We start from the raw sequence: 19,815 nt of genomic DNA on the forward strand, positions 1-19,815 counted from the left end.
ATCAGTCGTGTTCACCTCGAAGCTGGCACCAAATCCACCTATGTTCTATACCAAAAATGTGGCATACCACCTAGGGCACCCACTGGAAAAAGCTGAGACCGAGACCCTGACGTTTGACATGCCTTGGCATGGTTTTTGTCGCGAGGTGGGCAGTGTGACACACCCGATTTGGCGACCGAAGATCTCCCTACCTAGGCCATATCTGCCATGGTAGCTCACGGATGAGAGACAGCCCTAGGTGCCAGGAAAAGACTTGCGCCGGATTTTTGCCAAGATTCGCACGTTTGCGACTTGGGTGAGCTGTGGAACACGGGCAGAAGGAAAGCTCCACGTGTTCGACGCGCTCTGTGTGCGCCAGAGCACGCCCGCGCGCGCCCCGCGTCGCGCCAACGGCCAGCCGACGCCATGGCCCGTGCCCGCGCCTATAAAGCCCACTCAGGCATCAACTACACTCTTCCGCGCACGCTCAAACCTCACCGGAGCTCAGTTCACCGTCGTTTGCCCATGCGCGACGTGTCCGCGGCCACCCGAGCCACTGCCGCCGTAGACCGGCCAGCCCAGCCCTTCCCAACCCTGTCCAACCCTCTGAGGCGAGTGTGCACGCCCCAGTGAAGCTCCCCGAGCAAGGAATCGAAGCCTGCTTTGCCGGAGAGGCCAGTCCACGGTCGCCGGAGTTCACAACCCCGCCGGAGTGCGTGGACCAGGTAATCCACTGAACCATTTTCCAATTCCTTGTGCACACGGTCTCTACGTCACCCTGTGAAGCTCATCGTGCCCTTGGATTGAACCAGATCGCCGTGATTTGGCCGGCACACCCGCCACCGACGAGAACACCCGCCTGCGCACGAGGACCGAGCGATTCCGGCCATCCCCGTCGTCGAGCCGTACATCGCTGTGACCGCCAGAACCTCCCCGAGCCAACCCCGCCCCTCGCCGGACCTCTCTCATCGCCGGTAAGCCGCGCCGCCCTTTTCTTTCCCGCGGGTACTGTTTACATTAGGGGAAGGACCTCGGGGAAGAAGAAGGGAAGGTCAGGGGGCTTTTTGAACTGTCAGCGACTCAGGGGAATAGTGGCGCAGGGGTAGATTTGAGTGGGTTGATTTAGTTTTAACCCAGGGACCTCGGTGTAAACTGTTTTTTTAGAAAACCTTATTAAACCTGATTTTAAACTTGAACAGAAACTTTGAAAATCCATAACTTCTGTTTAGTTCATCCAAATTTGGTCAAACAAATTTTGTCAGACTCTAAATAATGTAACATACTTAAGAAAAATATAAAACCCCCTATGTACTATAGAAAACTTTAAGGTTCTGATTTAATTATAGTTTTGGCTAAAATCTCAATAATAGAAAGAAAAATAGTTGTGCTATTTGGCTGGGGTTAGAAAAATTTGGAGAAGTTTATGTCCACCTACTGACTTAATTAAAAATGCTAAACCTCTTTGTCCACCCTATTAAGTTAGTTTTTACCCCTATTTTACAATATGCTTAAGGTTAAGAAAAATAGAAAATGTGATTTAAATAATGAACCAGAGGGCACCCTTATTTTTGTTAGGATACTTATTCAATGTAGTTCACTGGAAAAATCTATCATACCCTGGTTTAGTATAAAATAAGTAAGATACCTTTTATTCTAATAAAACAAGGAAAACTTAGAAAAACCCTACAAAAATAACCCCAAGGTGAAAACACCCCAACCCTTGGGATAACTAATGTTTTGTTAATAAGAACTTAGGAAAAATATGAAATCTGCTGTTTGACATTTTTCAAATAACAATGTAGTAGAAAGTGCCTTTTTGGCATTTAACTTTAGAAAATCATAACTAAATGACCATCCCTTAGCTTTCTGTGATTTTTAACACAAAAGCCTATTATTACTGTTAGATGCCAACAAAAATAACCCTTAGGGCAGAACTCACCCTAATTAAGAGATGTAGTGTAAAGTGGCCCATTTTACACCACTCTTGTTATTTTTGTCTAAAGCATAGCCTTTATATTTTAAGCCTCAAATTCTTAAAACAGGCTAGAATAGCAAATGGCAACCCGCTGTAATTTTTACAGAATTTTTGGAAAATATTAAACCACTGTCGTAGTTCAAACCTACACTAGAAACCATAAGTAGAAAATAAAGGAAGGGAAAGGTGAATAATAGGAAATTAGTGTCATCCTAAAAACTCTTTATAACTTGTCCACTGAAGTATATAAAGACAATACCAATTCCCTATGTTTATCCTCAACAAAAACCTAAACCTAAAAGTGATAAGCATAACCCACTAAAAGCCCCGCATGACCAAGAAACCCTAAGTTACTCCTTAAACTTAGTTTTCTTCCTAGCATAATGTTATTAAATCCTGCATAATCATGACATACCTGTTCATTGCATTCGATAGACTGTAACCTTGCTGACGGAGAGTACGTCCTCATGCCGGAGCAAGGAGCTGCTCAGGAGGTAGCCCCAGATCCAGCACCAGAGCCTGCACCAGAGGACCTGCCTGCCACTGCTTTGGAAGGCAAGCCCCGGTTTATGCATAACCTGTTATTTATGCTATTTTACTATACTTAATGATTGTAGGATTGATTGTGCACTTAGGTGTAGGAGTTGTTTGAAACTCTAGTTGCATGATCTCAGGAATCCTTTTGAAATGGACACTAGTATGATAGGTCGAGTAGTTGCTTATTTAATTAGGATCTCGGTAGAAGACGAGTGATTTTTCTAGCACTCGCGCGAGATCAGGAAATTGGTTGTACCCACTTTCATACTATCATGATTTTAGTTGTGGACAACAATCCATGGGGATTGGTTGTTTATGAGATGGGAAAATGGAATAAGGATTAACGTGTGGATACCTGTGTCAAGCGTTTGAACGTACTAAACACATACCGAGAAATATGGTAAATCGGTAAACCTAGTACCTGAGTGAACCTGCCCGCAGACATATCCCCTCACGCGACCTGAGACGAGGTCTCCCATTCTGGTTATGGTGGGTACAAGTGCGGTCACTGCACGATGGCAGTCGGGGTCAGTGAGGCATTGTACGCCAAGGCGGTGAGCCCTGATCTGTTGCCAGGGAATCGATGGGGACGGTTGATGTGTGTGGGGACGGAGTGCCTCGCCACGTCGTGTGTTTAGGTTTACCTTGCAAGGATAAAAACTCGATTCGAATCGTCTGCTTCTCACAGCTAATGAGACTGCTTGATCCATTGTACTACATTGAGTAACAAGTGGAAATATGATGAGTTGATATAAGATGTTGATTGCTAATAATGTTTGCTACCATGTATGAGTAGATAGTACACATTTAGCCTTAAGAGAGTCACACTTAATTTGACAAGTTAAAACTGACTTAGAAACTCAGCTAGTGCTTTTGGCAACCAAACCCCACAGCCAAACAGCTGCATGTCTAGAGGTAGAGGAGTAGACTCCTCACACCGGGTAAGTCTAGCTGAGTATTAGTATACTCAGCCTTGCTTGTGGCATAAATTTTTACAGGTTCCCTGGAGGACATGGTTGCTGGAGTGACTTGGTCGTCCATCTTGCCACCGGGTTGGACTGTCGAGTGGGACCCTACCTCGGCTGAGGAGGAGCATGAGGAGTGATGGGACAGGCTTCCCCATCTCTCTGTTTATTTACCGTTAGTTTTATTCCGCTGCACTTCGAACAATGATGACTACTTTTGCGAAACTCCGATGATGATGTAATAATTTAATACTCTTTAATGCATGGTTTTATGCTTTATTGTATTTGCTCTGTGACTCACCATCGAGTGAGATTGTGGTACTTGATCCTGTCAGTGGTCGTGTCGGACTAGATCCGAGGGATTGACGGGTTATTCCCATTTAAGTGTGGCCTAGCCTCTAAGGCGGGACTTAGGCACTTAAGTTGGAATAATTCGGGCAGTTCCGCCACAGTCTGGCCCTGTGCCGCGGACCATCGGCGCCTCTCCAGAGAGCCCTGCCATGCAGTCTGTTCCCGTATTTGGCGCCTAGATCGGTGCCAACACAAGTCACTTCCATTAATGATTTGATCCTCAACACAATATGACTCCTCGTAGCTTGATTAATTCCTTGACTCATTGCAAGTACTCTCTTCTTCACCTTAGCCTTAGTACCTGACTTCTCAAGTCATCGATTGGCCTTCACCTTCGCTTAGTCCCTCGAAGCTCTTTCCTTGATATTTTCATCCTATCAAGCCATCCTCAAATCATATCATATTGAGTATCCATTGAAAAGTCATTTCTTCAATATTGTAATCCTTACTTGATTATCATCTAGATATGAATGTTACGATCAATCAATCTTTAGTTTTGAAAGGGAAATTGGGTTAACCATTTCCTATAATTAATTTTGGTGGTTGATAGTCAACACAAACACATGGACTAACTAGTTTGTTCTAGAATTCATGTATTACAGGTGCATAAGGTTCAACATAAACCAAGAAAGAAATCAAGTTAGGGACTCAATTTGAAACAGAGCAAAGAACTTGAGTGTGCTGAATCCTGGCGCCCCGGACTGTCCGGTGTGCCACCGAACAGTGTCCGGTGCACCAGGACCGTACAGATGTCAACCAGCCACTCTCAGGATTCCAGGGCGCGCTCCGCTATAATTCACCGGACTGTCCGGTGTGCCACCGAACTGCCTGGTGAGCCAGCAGGCAACGGCTATCCAGCGCCAATGGTCGATTGCAAAAGTACCTGCCACGGTGAACAGTGTGCGGCAAAGTCAGAGCAGCGAAGTCAGAGGGGCACCGGACTGTCCGTTGTGGCACCGGACTTTCCAGTGCCACAAGAGGACAAAGCCTCCAACGGTCGACCAGCTCCTAACCCTAACGGTTACGTGACGTGGCGGCACACCGGACAAGGAACAGTGCATGTCCGGTGGTGCACCGGACTGTCCGGTGCGCCCATCGCCAGCAACCTCCCCAACGGCTATGGAAGTGGTTGTGGGCTATAAATACCCCCCAACCACCTCATTCATATCCATCCAAGCATTCCAAACAACGAATTCAATACAAGAGCAAAAGACTCCACTCCAAGACACATCAAATAGATTGAATCCTCTCTAAGCCTCCAAATTCACTCAATTCCATTAGGGACTTGAGAGAGGGTGTTTTGTGTTCATTGTTGCTCTTGTTGCTTGGCTTGGCCTTTTTCTTTTCTTACTCTTATTCTCAAGTGCTTTGTAAGTGAGGCAAGAGACACCAAGTGTGTGGTGGTCCTTGCGGGGTCTTAGTGACCCGTGATATAAAGGAAGAAGGCTCACTCGGTCTAAGTGACCGTTTGAGAGAGGGAAAGGGTTGAAATAGACTCGACTTTGTGACCTCTTCAATGGGGACTAGGTTCTTTGGAACCGAACCTCGGTAAAACAAATCATTGTGTTCACTCGCTTTGATTCTTGTTTGATTTGTTTTCCCTCTCTTTCGGACTTGAATTTAATTCTAACGCTAACCCCCGACCTTAGTGCTTGCTTAAGTTTATAAATTTTAGGTTTCGCCTATTCACCCCCCCCCCCCTCTAGGTGACTTTCAATTGGTATCAGAACCAGTGCTTCATTAAGAGTCTAACCAACTCGAAGTGATGTATGGAGATCACGCCAAGAGGGAGATCATGACCGGTGACAAGTCCACAAGCTCGGGGAGGACTCTCTCAAGGGAGTCCAGCAACAAACACAAGGAGGAATCCTCTTCCTCCATCAAGTCGCATCGAAAAGGTGACAAGAAGAAGATGAAAAAGGTGGTCCACTACGGGACCGACTCTTCATCACCCTCCACATCAAGCTTCGACTCGTCCGTCGCTTCTAAGCGACATGAGCACAAGAAGTATAGTAAGATGCCCCTACGCTATCCCCGTATTTCAAAACGCGCCCCATTACTTTCCATTCCCCTAGGCAAACCACCATATTTTTGATAATGAAGATTATTGTATGTGTAGTGATAAAATGAGGCACCATCTAACCTCACTCCACGAAAGCATATGGGACATTGTTGAATTTGGAGTGCATGTACCTAAGGTGGGGGACAAAGACTACGACTCGGACGAGGTCGCCCAAATTAGGCACTTTAACTCCCAAGCCACGTCTATACTCCTTGCCTCCTTGTGTCGAGAGGAGTATAACAAGATGCAAGGATTAAAGAGCGCCAAAGAAATTTGGGACGTTCTCAAAACCGCGCACGAAGGGGACGAGGTGACCGAGATCACCAAGAGCGAGACGATCGAGGGGGAGCTTGGTCGATTCGTCCTCAACAAAGGAGAAGAGCCGCAAGCAATGTACAACCGACTAAAGACAATGGTGAACCAAGTGCGCAACCTCGGGAGCATCAAATGGGATGACCATGAAATGGTCAAGGTATTCTAAGATCCCCAGCAAAAGGGGGATATCGAAATTGCTTATGTTAATACCCAAAACCAATTAGCTGATATCTTTACCAAGCCACTAGATGAGAAAACCTTTAGCAAACTTAGGAATGAGCTAAATATACTTGATTCTCGGAACTTTGATTGAAACATTGCACACATAGCTCATTTATATACCTTTGATCATGTCTCTTTCATTTGGTACAAATGCATATTTCTTATTCTTCTTATGCCAAGACTATGACTAATGTGTTTCCATTCTATACTAAGTCATAGATTGAAAGGGGAAAAGAGTATTCGGCAAAGACAAGGCTTCCACTCCAACTCTGACGGTATCATTTACCATTTGTCGTTACTCCCACAAACTTTCAATGGTACGATCTTCACTCATATCTAAATTACCATTTGGGAGAAAGATGACAAAGGGCTCTCAAAGTCTCTGTTTTTGGCGATTAATGCCAAAGGGGGAGAAAGTATTAAGCCCAAAGCAAAAGGACCACCACCGCCATTTCAAAAAAAAATCGAAATGAAAGTTTAATTGGTATTCTTCAATTGGTATTTATTTCAACTGATGTATTCTCAAATTGGTATCAATGGTATTCATGTTTCACTTGATTTGTGAAAGCAAAATTTCAAATTGATATCTGTCTCAAAACCCTATTGAATGCTAAGAGGGGAATTTCATTCAGGGGGAGTTTTATTTAGTCAAAGGAAAAGCATTTGAAACAGGGGGAGAAATTTCAAATCTTAAAAATGCTTCTTGCAATATTATTACTATACCTTTGACTATTTGCAAAAAGACTTTGAAAAGATTTTCCAAAAGGATTTGCAAAAACAAAACAAGTGGTGCAAAAGTAGTCCAAAATGTTAAATAAAAGAAAAAACAATCCATTCATATCTAATGAGATTTTCAATTGGTTTAACTCCAAGTAACATATACACATTCCAAATGCAAACTAGTTACATTTCTGCTCTTGATATTTGCTTTGGTTTGTGTTGGCATCAATCACCAAAAAGGGGGAGATTGAAAGGGAAATTGGGTTAACCATTTCCTATAATTAATTTTGGTGGTTGATAGTCAGCATAAACACATGGACTAACTAGTTTGTTCTAGAATTCATGTATTACAGGTGCATAAGGTTCAACACAAACCAAGAAGGAAATCAAGTTAGGGACTCAATTTGAAACGGAGCAAAGAACTTGGGTGTGCTGAATCCTGGCACACCGGACTGTCCGGTGCACCAGGACTGTACAGATGTCAACCAACCACTCTTGGGAATTCCAGGGCGTGCTCCGCTATAAATCACCGGACTGTCCGATGTGCCATCGGACTGTCCGGTCAGCCAGCGGGCAACGGCTATCCAGTGCCAACGGTCGACTGCAAAAGTACATGCCACGGTAAACAGTGTGTGGCAGAGTCAGAGCAGCGAAGTCAGAGGGGCACTGGACTGTCCGGTGTGGCACCAGACTGTCCGGTGTGGCACCAGACTGTCCGGTGCCGCAAGAAGACAAAGCCTCCAACGGTCGACCAGCTCGGAACCCTAATGGTTGGATGACATAGCGGCGCATCGGACAAGGAACAGTGCGTGTCCGGTGGCGCACTGGACTGTTCGATGCGCCCATCGCCAGCAGCCTCCCCAACGGCTATGGAAGTGGTTGAGGGCTATAAATACCCCCCCAACCACCTCATTCATATCCATCCAAGCATTCCAAACATCTCATTCAATACAAGAGCAAAAGACTCCACTCCAAGACTGTAACACCCCAGGATCCACAAACATCCTGAAATGCTACTAAACTACACAACTAACATTCATATATAAAATTTTGACAGCATCTCCTTTGAAAATTTGCATAATCGTGGAAGCAACAGAGTATAAGCAGATATCATGATAAGAAAACATACTAGACATTAATAATCGGCTAGCAATGGGAAGATAACCATAACGACATGAATTGAATTAACTAGTGTGCATGACTAGTTAAAGACAAACATCCTTTGACAAGAAGTTTCTAATTAAATCATGGATGTGTCTGGGCAGCGTTATTATGAGAGTGAAGGTGGATGTGCTGCTACTCCCCTCATTCCCAACATGAATCAAGTACCTGCATTGAGTAATGCAAGAGTGAGATGAAACATCTCAGCAAGTGAATTGTTTCGACGAGATATTTAAACCAAAAAAAAATTGAATTAATCAACATTTTAAAGGGATCACAATTGAGATCAGAAATACTTGTAGATATAGAACTCAATAGTCCCAAAATAACCAATGCCATCTCATTTCCTCGAACAACCACAATAGGTTGTATAACACTTTCCTGCATCAACAATACCTGCAAATATCACTTCAATGTATGCATAGTAATGCAATGTGTAAGTCCTCTGCCTTCATACCTCTTAGAGTATAAAACCACACCATCTGCAAATACCACTTCAATGAATGCATATGAATGCAATGCATATGTCCTCTGCCTTCATACCTCTAAGGGTATGAAGCCGCATCGTACCCCTCCTCGGGCAACGTACGATGCTAAGTTGTACCGGTACGGTCGGACCATAGGTCACGACAAAACTTCAGATGCAAGTGAATCATGCAATGTATATGGCATGCTACATTTATCAATATATTTCACTTCCTTCACATACAATACAACCTCAAATAATACTTCATTTACCTTCAGACAATACAACCTCAGATAATACTTCATTTACCTTCAAGGGTGTGAATTAATCTCACGAGTCATACTCGAATCATAATCATCATCAATATATGATTGAACATCAGTATAATGCAAGCAAGTAAAGCATCACCATAGAGTTCAATTATGAAAGAATCCAATATTTTTGAATATTAGAGTGTAGGCAATAGAAATAACAGGTCAGAACGGAAGCAACCACTGCTACATTCACTTGCCTTCATCGAAGAAGAAGAAATGTACTAGGCATGATCTGGAGTGTAGCCACCTGCTAGCGGGCATAAAACTTAGTACAAATATTTCACAAACATTTGCCATCAATCAACAAAACACCCCTGCACTTGAAACCAAGACCCAGTGGAAAGACTCCCACCCTGAACCACATGCCATACAGCAGCAACGCTGTTTGTTAATTTTGTATCTTTAAAATTAAAACAGCGGTGATATCAAACAAATACTCTAAGAGTATCTACACAAAATACTCTACAACTTCAGTATTCAATAGATAATTAAATTCTGCATTCTACAAGTTCTAAAACATCTGACAAGATAACTGACCGAATCTGTTTTAGACAGCAGTATGGTTAACTTTAAAATTCGATATCTCCCAAACTACGGAACCAAAAATTATGAAATTCTGCTGGAAGTAAGAACTTTTATCCCTCTACAAAAGTCTCCATAGTTGGAAGAGCCAATTCGACCATTTACTAGATGAAACCCACCAGTGAACAGACCCACTCATTTTTGTCAGGTTAACAGGAACAGCCACAGTAAAACAAACATAACTGGAGTTTCACAAATCATATGAATGCACTCTTTAACAATATGGAAAGCTTATGAAATTATCTACAACTTCTTTTACCAACTCACAGTTTAATTCTGTTGATAAAATTGCCTAACTCTTAAGAGAACAGATTCTGCACAGAATTATGAGACTGAAAAACTGCTATAATCAAACTGTCATAACTTTCTGTTCTGATGTTCGATTGAGGTGTTCTTTGCGGCCACGGAAAGATCTACAAATTATCTACGACTCATATATAAACTTTTTATTTTTTTGAGGCCACTAAGACCACGGAAAACTGGCATGAACAGAAACTGTCGAATCTGCCATTCTGCAGAAATTAAATTCGAGATCAAAACCTAACCCCACATCTAATCCAACATCTAATTCTTCAATCCACATGATCCACAACCTCCAAAAACACATAATTATATGGAGGAACAAGGATCCCATCCTTACCTAGAGTTTCCCCAAGAAAATCTGCAATAGATGGGGGGGTAGAACATCTCCTTGATCCTCTCTTCCTCTTCAATCCATCTTGCTCCTCCTCTTCTCGATCCTTGCTGTGTGGGGGAGGGGAAGATCTATGGAGGAGGAAGAAATGGTGGGCGGCTGCCATGGGAGGAGAGGGGACGGCCAACCAAGGGAAAAATGGGGGAGGGTGGCGGCCAAGAGAGGGGGTGGAGGGAAAAGGGGTGGCCCCCTAGGGTTTTGTGGGAGAAAAGAACCGACGCCCCAGATGACTTCTGCCTTTGCATCCAACGGCCCACAACCCTTTCCCACATCCACACACCGAAGATCAACTTTTGGTCAACATTTTTTTTGGGATATTACAAAGACACATCAAATAGATTGAATCCTCTCTAAGCCTCCAAATTCACTCAATTCCATTAAAGAGTTGAGAGAGGGTGTTTTTTGTGTTCATTGTTGCTCTTGTTGCTTGGCTTGGCCTTTTCTTTTCTTACTCTTATTCTCAAGTGCTTTGTAAGCGAGGCAAGAGACACCAAGTGTGTGGTGGTCCTTGTGGGGTCTTAGTGACCCATGAGATTAAGGAAGAAGGCTCACTCGGTCTAAGTGACCGCTTGAGAGAGGGAAAGGGTTGAAATAGACCCGGTCTTAGTGACCTCCTCAACGGGGACTAGGTTCTTTGGAACCAAACCTCGGTAAAACAAATCACCGTGTTCACTCGCTTTGATTCTTGTTTGATTTGTTTTCCCACTCTTTCGGACTTGAATTTAATTCTAACGCTAACCCCCGACCTTAGTGCTTGCTTAAGTTTATAAATTTTGGGTTTCGCCTATTCACCCCCCTCTAGGCGACTTTCAAGTTTGATTATCATAGAAACATACATGGACCAACATCAATATGGTCAAGCCAATTTATGATTCCTTATATCTTCTTCATTTTGGCTTGACACTTTGAAAGTCGCCTAGAGGGGGGGTGAATAGGCAAATCTGAAATTTATAAACTTTAAGCACAACTACAAAGCCGGGGTTAGCGTTAGAAATATAATCGAGTGCGAAAGAGAGGGCTAAAACAAATCACAAGCGAATAAGAGCGGATGACATGGTGATTTGTTTTACCGAGGTTCGGTTCTTGCAAACCTACTCCCCGTTGAGGTGGTCACAAAGACCGGGTCTCTTTCAACCCTTTCCCTCTCTCAAACGGTCACTTAGACCGAGTGAGGTTCCTTCCTTGATTTCCCGGGTCACTTAGACCCCGCAAGGACCACCACACAATTGGTGTCTCTTGCTTTGCTTACAAGGCTTTGAGAGTAAGAATGAGAGAAAGAAGAAAGCCAACCAAGCAACAAGAACAACAAAAGAACACAAGCCGATCTTCTCACAAGTCCTAAAAACTAGAGTTGAATTGCGGACTTTGATTTGATCGGAGGCTTTGATTTATGTCTTGGAGTGTTGTGTATTGCTCTTGTATTGAATGAGGAGTAGTGAATGCTTGGATGCCTTGAAGAGTGGTGGTTGGGGGGTATTTATAGCCCCAACCACCAAAATGACCATTGGGGAACTCTGCTGTTGATGGGCGCACCGGACAGTCCGGTGCGCCAGCCACGTCACCCAACTGTTAGGGTTCGACCGTTGGAGCTTTTGACATGTGGGCCATCGGACAGTCCGGTGGTGCACCGGACAGGCCCTGTTCACTGTCTGGTGCGCCATCTGCGCCTGCTCTGACTTCTGCGCGCGCAGTCCACGCACTGTAGCATTGTCAGCCAATCGTTGAACTCGACCGTTGCGCTGGCGACCGTTGCTCCGCTTGGCACACCGGACAGTCCGGTGCTACACCGGACAGTCCGGTGAATTATAGCGAAGTGGCTTCCCATCCTGAAGGTGGCATGTTTGGAGTTAATCTCCCTGGTGCACCGGACATTGTCCCGTGGTGCATCGGACACTGTCCGGTGGCACACCGGACAGTCCGGTGCGCCAGACCAGGGCTGCCTTCGGTTGTCTTTTGCTCTTTTTATTTGAACCCTTCTTTGGACTTTTTATTGGTTTGTGTTGAACCTTTGGCACCTGTAGAACTTATAATCTAGAGCAAACTAGTTAGTCCAATTATTTGTGTTGGGCAATTCAACCACCAAAATCAATTAGGAAAAGGTGTGAGCCTATTTCCCTTTCAATCTCCCCCTTTTTGGTGATTGATGCCAACACAAACCAAAGCAAATATATAAGTGTAGAATTGAACTAGTTTGCATAATGTAAGTGCAAAGGTTACTTGGAATTAAACCAATATACATTTCATAAGATATGCATGGATGCTTTCTTCATATTTAACATTTTGGACCACGCTTGCACCACTAGTTTTGTTTTTGCAAATTCTTTTGGAAATTCTTTTCAAAGTCTTTTTGCAAATAGTCAAAGGTAAATGAATAAGATTTTGAGAAGCATTTTCAAGATTTGAAATTTTCTCCCCCTGTTTCAAATGCTTTTCCTTTGACTAAACAAAACTCCTCCTCAATCAAATTCTCCTCTTAGTGTTTAAGAGGGTTTTAGATATTAATTTTGGAAGGGATTATACCAATTTGAAAATTCTATCAAAAATAAGATATCAATTGAAAAACCTTCTTTTAATACAAATTTGAAAGACTACATTTTTGAAATTGGTGGTGGTGCGGTCCTTTTGCTTTGGGCTAATACTTTCTCCCCCTTTGGCATGAATCACCAAAAACGGATACTTGTGAGTAAAATACAAGCCCTTTGACTACTTTCTCTCCCTCTTTGGCAAATAATATATGAGTGAAGATTATACCAAATTGGAGAGCAATGTGGAGTGACGGTGAAGGATGAATAATTCGATGGAGTGGAGTGGAAGCCTTGTCTTCACCGAAGACTCCATTTCCCTTTCAATCTATGACTTAGCATGAAATACACTTGAAAAACCCATTAGTCATAGCAAAGAAAGGAGAGATGATCAAAGGTATTGAAATGAGCTATGTGTGCAAAATTCAATCAAAATTCCTAGAATCAAGAATGTTTAGCTCATGCCTAAGTTTGGTAAAAGTTTTCTCATCTAATGGCTTGGTAAAGATATCGGCTAATTGTTCTTTGGTGTTAATATATGCAATCTCGATATCCCCCCGTTGTTGGTGATCCCTCAAAAAGTGATACCGAATGGCTATGTGTTTAGTGCGGCTGTGCTCAACGGGATTATTCGCCATGCGGATTGCACTCTCATTATCACATAGAAGAGGAACTTTGGTCAATTTGTAACCATAGTCCCTAAGGGTTTGCCTCATCTAAAGCAATTGCGCGCAATAATGGCCTGCGGCAATATACTGGGCTTCGGCGGTAGAAAGAGCTACAGAATTTTGCTTCTTTGAAGCCCAAGACACCAGAGATCTTCCCAAGAACTGGCAAGTCCCTGATGTGCTCTTTCTATCAATTTTACACCCATCCCAATCAGCATTTGAATATCCAATTAAATCAAAAGTGGATCCCCTGGGGTACCAAAGGCCAAACTTAGGAGTATAAACTAAATATCTCAAGATTCGTTTTACGGCCCTAAGGTGAACTTCCTTAGGATCAGCTTGGAATCTTGCACACATGCATACAGAAAGCATTATATCCGATCGAGATGCACATAAATAGAGTAAAGATCCTATCATCGACCGGTATACCTTTTGATCTACGGATTTACCTCCCGTGTCGAGGTCGAGATGCCCATTAGTTCCCATGGGTGTCTTGATGGGCTTGGCATCCTTCATCCCAAACTTGGTGAGTATGTCTTGAATGTACTTCGTTTGGCTAATGAAGGTGCCCTCTTGGAGTTGCTTGACTTGAAATACTTCAACTCCCCCATCATAGACATCTCGAATTTTTGAATCATGATCCTACTAAACTCTTCACAAGTAGATTTGTTAGTAGACCCAAATATGATATCATCAACATAAATTTGGCATACAAACAAATCATTTGCAATTGTTTTAGTAAAGAGAGTTGGGTCGGCTTTTTCGACTTTGAAGCCATTAGCGATAAGAAAATCTCTTAGGCATTCATACCATGCTCTTGGGGCTTGCTTGAGCCCATAAAACGCCTTAGAGAGTTTGTAAACATGGTTAGGGTACTCACTATCTTCAAAGCCGGGAGGTTGCTCAACATAGACCTCTTCCTTGATTGGTCCATTAAGGAAGGAACTTTTCACGTCCATTTGATAAAGCTTAAAGCCATGGTAAGTAGCATAGGCAAGTAATATACGAATTGACTCAAGCCTAGCTACGGGTGCATAGGTTTCACAGAAATCCAAACCTTCGACTTGTGAATATCCCTTCGCTACAAGTTGGGCTTTGTTCCTTGTCACCACACCATGCTCATCTTGTTTGTTGTGGAAGACCCATTTGGTTCCTACAACATTTTGGTTAGGACGTGGAATTAAATGTCATACCTCATTCCTCGTGAAGTTGTTGAGCTCCTCTTGCATCGTCAACACCCAATCCGAATCCCTTAATGCGTCTTCTACCTTGTATGGCTCAATAGAAGACATAAAAGAGTAATGTTCACAAAAATGAGCAACATGAGATCGAGTGGTTACCCCCTTTTGAATATCGCCGAGGATGGAGTTCACGAGGTGATCTCGTTGTATTGCTTGGTGGAATCTTGGGTGTGGCGGTCTTGGACCGTCATCATCTTCCTTGTCTTGATTATGGGCATCTCCCCCTTGATCATTGTCCCCTTCTTGAGATGGCTCATCTTCTTGATCTTCATTTTCGTCCTCTTGAGCTTGATCCTCATCTTGAGGTGGAGATGCTTGCATGGAGGAAGATGGTTGATCTTGTGCTTGTGGAGGCTCTTCGGATTCCTTAGGACACACATCCCTAATGGACATGTTCCTTAGCACGACGCACAGAGCCTCTTCATCATCTAGCTCATCAAGATCAACTTGCTCTACTTGAGAGCCGTTAGTCTCATCAAACACAATGTCACAAGAAACTTCAACTAGTCTAGTGGACTTGTTAAAGACTCTATATGCCCTTGTGTTTGAATCATAACCAAGTAAAAAGCCTTCTACAGCCTTAGGAGCAAATTTAGATTTTCTACCTCTTTTAACAAGAATAAAACATTTGCTACCAAAGACTCTAAAATATGAAACATTGGCCTTTTTACCGGTTAGGAGTTCATATGATGTCTTCTTGAAGATTCGGTGAAGGTAGAGACGGTTGATGGCGTAGCAAGCGGTGTTGATTGCTTCTGCCCAAAACCGGTCTGAAGTCTTGTATTCATCAAGCATGGTCCTCGCCATGTCAAGTAGAGTTCTATTCTTCCTCTCCACTACACCATTTTGTTGTGGTGTGTAGGGAGAAGAGAACTCATGCTTGATTCCCTCATCCTCAAGGAAGCCTTCTATTTGTGAGTTCTTGAACTCTGTCCCGTTGTCACTTCTAATCTTTTTGATCCTTAAGCCGAACTCATTTTGAGCTCGTCTCAAGAATCCCTTTAAGGTCTCTTGGGTTTGTGATTTTTCCTGCAAAAGAACACCCAAGTGAAGCGAGAATAATCATCTACAATAACTAGACAGTACTTACTCCCGCTGATGCTTATATAAGCTATCGGGCTGAATAGATCCATGTGGAGTAGCTCAAGCGGCCTGTCAGTCGTCATGATGTTCTTGTGTGGATGATGAACACCAACTTGCTTTCCTGCTTGACATGCGCTACAAACCCTGTCTTTCTCAAAATGAACATTGGTTAGTCCCAAAATGTGCTCTCCCTTTAGAAGCTTATGAAGATTATTCATCCCAACATGTGCTAGTCGGTGGTGCCAGAGCCAACCCATGTTAGTCTTAGCAATTAAGCAAGTGTCGAGTTCAGCTCTATTAAAATCAACTAAGTATAGCTGACCCTCTAACACTCCCTTAAATGCTACTGAATCATCACTTCTTCTAAAGACAGTAACACCTAAATCTATAAAAAGACAGTTGTAGCCCATTTTGCAGAATTGAGAAACAGAAAGCAAATTGTAATCTAAAGAATCTACAAGAAAAACATTGGAAAAAGAATGGTCATGAGATATAGCAATTTTACCAAGTCCTTTGACCAAACCTTGATTTCCATCCCCGAATGTGATAGCTCTTTGGGGATCATGGTTTTTCTCGTAGGAGGAGAACATCCTTTTCTCCCCTGTCATGTGGTTTGTGCATCCGCTATCAATGATCCAACCTGAGCCCCCGGATGCATAAACCTACAAAACAAATTTAGGCCTTATTCTTAGGTACCCAAACGGTCTTGGGTCATTTCACATTAGAAACAAGCACCTTGGGTACCCAAATCTTTGAGCCCTTGTGTTTGGCCCCAACATATTTGGCAACTACTTTGCCTGATTTGTTAGTTAAAACATATGATGCATCAAAAGTCTTAAATGAAATATTAGGTTCATTTGATGCAATAGGAGTTTTCTTCTTAGGCAATTTAACATGAGTGGATTGCCTAGAACTAGATGCCTCACTCTTATACATAAAAGCATGATGAGAGCCAGAGTGAGACTTCCTAGAATGAATTCTCCTAATTTTGTGCTCGCGATAACCTGCAGGGTATAAAATGTAACCCTCGTTATCCTGAGCCATGGGAGCCTTGCCCTTAACAAAGTTAGATAATTTCTTAGGGGCATTAAGCTTGACATTGTCTCCCTGTTGGAAGCCAATGCCATCCATAATGCCAGGGTGTCTCCCACTATAGAGCATTTTGTTGAGCTATGTGATCATTTTGTTGTTTAATTAGAGCTAGGTGATCATCAATAGCATCAACATTAATGTCTCTACATCTAGTGCAAATAGTAACATGCTCAACGGTAGATGTAGAGGGTTTGCAAGTATTTAATTCAACAATCTTAGCATGTAAAATAGCATTCTCGTCTCTAAGATTGGAAATAGAAACATTGCGAACATTTAAATCTTTAGCCTTAGCAATTAATTTTTCATTCTTAATTTTATGGCTAGAGAGAGATGCATTCAATTTGTCAATCTTAGCAATCAAATTAACATTATCATTTCTAAGGTTGACAAGAGAATCATCACTATCATTTAATTTCTCAACCTTAGCAATCAATTTATCATTTTCAAATCTAAGGATGGAAATAGTGTCATGGCAAGTGCTTAGCTCACTAGTTAATTTTTCGCATTTTTCTATCTTCTGAGCATAAGCATTTTTAACTTTAACATGCTTCTTATTTTCTTTAATAAGGAAGTCCTCTTGGCTATCCAAGAGTTCATCCTTCTCATGAATGGCACTAATCAATTCATTCAATTTTTCTTATTGTTGCATGTTTAAGTTGGCAAAAAGGGTGAGCAAATCATCCTCATCATCACTAGAGCTAGCCTCATCACTAGATGTTGCATAATTAGTGGAAGCTCTAGATTTTACCTTCTTCTTTTTGCCGTCCTTTGCCATGAGGCACTTGTGGCCGACGTTTGGGAAGAGAAGGCCCTTGTTGACGGCGATGTTGGCAGCGTCCTCGACGGAGGAGGAGTCGGTGGAGCTCTCGTCGGAGTCCCATTCCCGACAAACATGGGCATTGCCGCCCTTCTTCTTGTAGTACTTCTTCTTTTCCTTCTTTCCCCTCTTGTCGTTATCCCTGTCACTATCACTAGATAAAGGACATTTAGCGATAAAATGACCGGGCTTGCCACATTTGTAGCAAACCTTCTTGGAGTGGGGTTTGTAATCCTTTCCCATCCTTTGCTTGAGGATTTTGCGGAAACTCTTGATGATGAGCGCCATCTCCTCGTTGTCGAGCTTGGAGGCATTGATGGGGAGTCTACTTGATGTAGACTCTTCTTTCTTCTCCTCCGTTGCCTTGAATGCGACGGGTTGCATCTCGGGTGTGGAGGAGGCGCCTTGCTCGATGATTTTTTTGGGGCCTTTGATCATCAATTCAAAGCTCACAAATTTTCCTATAACCTCCTCGGGTGACATTAGTTTGTATCTAGGATCACCACGAATTAATTGAACTTGTGTAGGATTAAGAAATACAAGTGATCTTAGAATAACCTTGACCATTTCATGGTCATCCCATTTGGTGCTCCCGAGGTTGCGCACTTGGTTCACCAAGGTCTTGAGCTGGTTGTACATGGCTTGTGGCTCCTATCCTTGGTGAAGCATGAAGCGACCGAGCTCCCCCTCGATCGTCTCCCGCTTGGTGATCTTGGTCACCTCGTCTCCTTCATGTGCGGTCTTTAGCACGTCCCAAATCTCTTTGGCACTTTTCAACCCTTGCACCTTATTATACTCCTCTCGACTTAGAGAGGCAAGGAGTATAGTAGTGGCTTGGGAGTTGAAGTGCCGGATTTGGGCTACCTCATCCGAATCATATCCTTCATCCCCTACGGATGGTTCTTGTGCACCAAACTCAACAATGTCCCAAATACGAGCGTGGAGTGAGGTTAGATGGTGCCTCATTTTATCACTCCACATACAATAATCTTCACCATCAAAAACCGGTGGTTTTCCTAGTGGGACGGAAAGTAAAGGGGTGTGTTTGGAAATGCAAGGATAGCGTAAGGGGATCTATCGGTACCCTGAATCAGGGGTACCCTCTTCTACGGTATGAAGGCGCTGCACCCGTACCACACCTCCAGGTCATACGGAGAGCGGCTCCCGACCCCACCGCATGGGCAGGACTAGGGGCACCACGAGGCAAGGAAAGATAATACATCCCGAGGTGCATTGATGGGTCCGGACCTCCAAGGGACACCGGACCCCTGTACAAACGGGTCCGGAGCTCCCATGAGGGCATGCCGGGTCCCCCGAATAAGCTCTAGGCTCCTCCAAGTAAGGACCGGGCCTCAGCAAGATCCCGGGACGAGGAGGGCCCCGGCATGAGTAGGGGTCCAGAGCCGGCAAGTGTCCAGGCCTTGCCCTATGCTTCCCGCTCAGGCGGAGGCCCACTGCTGCCACGTGGCTTGTGGCCCGTGACATAAGCCAACGGGCCGAGCCTGATGCAAGGACCATGCAACCATTGCATTTATTGCAGAGAGGACGTGCCGCCTGCCACCACGCTGATGGGCGACGTACCCTCTCGGCATTTAATGCGCCCTGTCCCATTTATTGGCAGACGAGTCAGACCCATCCAGCAAACGGTGCGTCTGATCAATCTACTGGTGAACAGTGCGCCCGTGCCGAGTGGCGCACTGAACCCATCTTCCTTTCTACAAGAAGCTTCCCCTGCACGCCAAGGATATGCAGATCTCGAGCGTCAGGGCACAAGAAGGTTGCCTCAGCAACAGACATTAGTGGCTCCAAGCGCTATATTCTTTATGTCTCTGGGCCCACATGTCGGGGCCCAGTGCTTTTGTGCATGCCCCCTTCAGCTATAAAAGGGGAGGCATGCGACGTTACACACACACGTAATCTTAGATAACACCTTAGACTCGCGAGCTCATACAAGCTCACAAGCAATACATCTCACAGTGGAGTAGGGTATTATGCTCCAGCGGCCCGAACCACTCTAAACCCTTGTGTGTTCTTGAGTTCTTCCCGTTC

This window comes from Zea mays, chromosome 2 (assembly GCF_902167145.1).
Source record: "Zea mays cultivar B73 chromosome 2, Zm-B73-REFERENCE-NAM-5.0, whole genome shotgun sequence".
NCBI classification, from domain to species: domain Eukaryota; kingdom Viridiplantae; phylum Streptophyta; class Magnoliopsida; order Poales; family Poaceae; genus Zea; species Zea mays.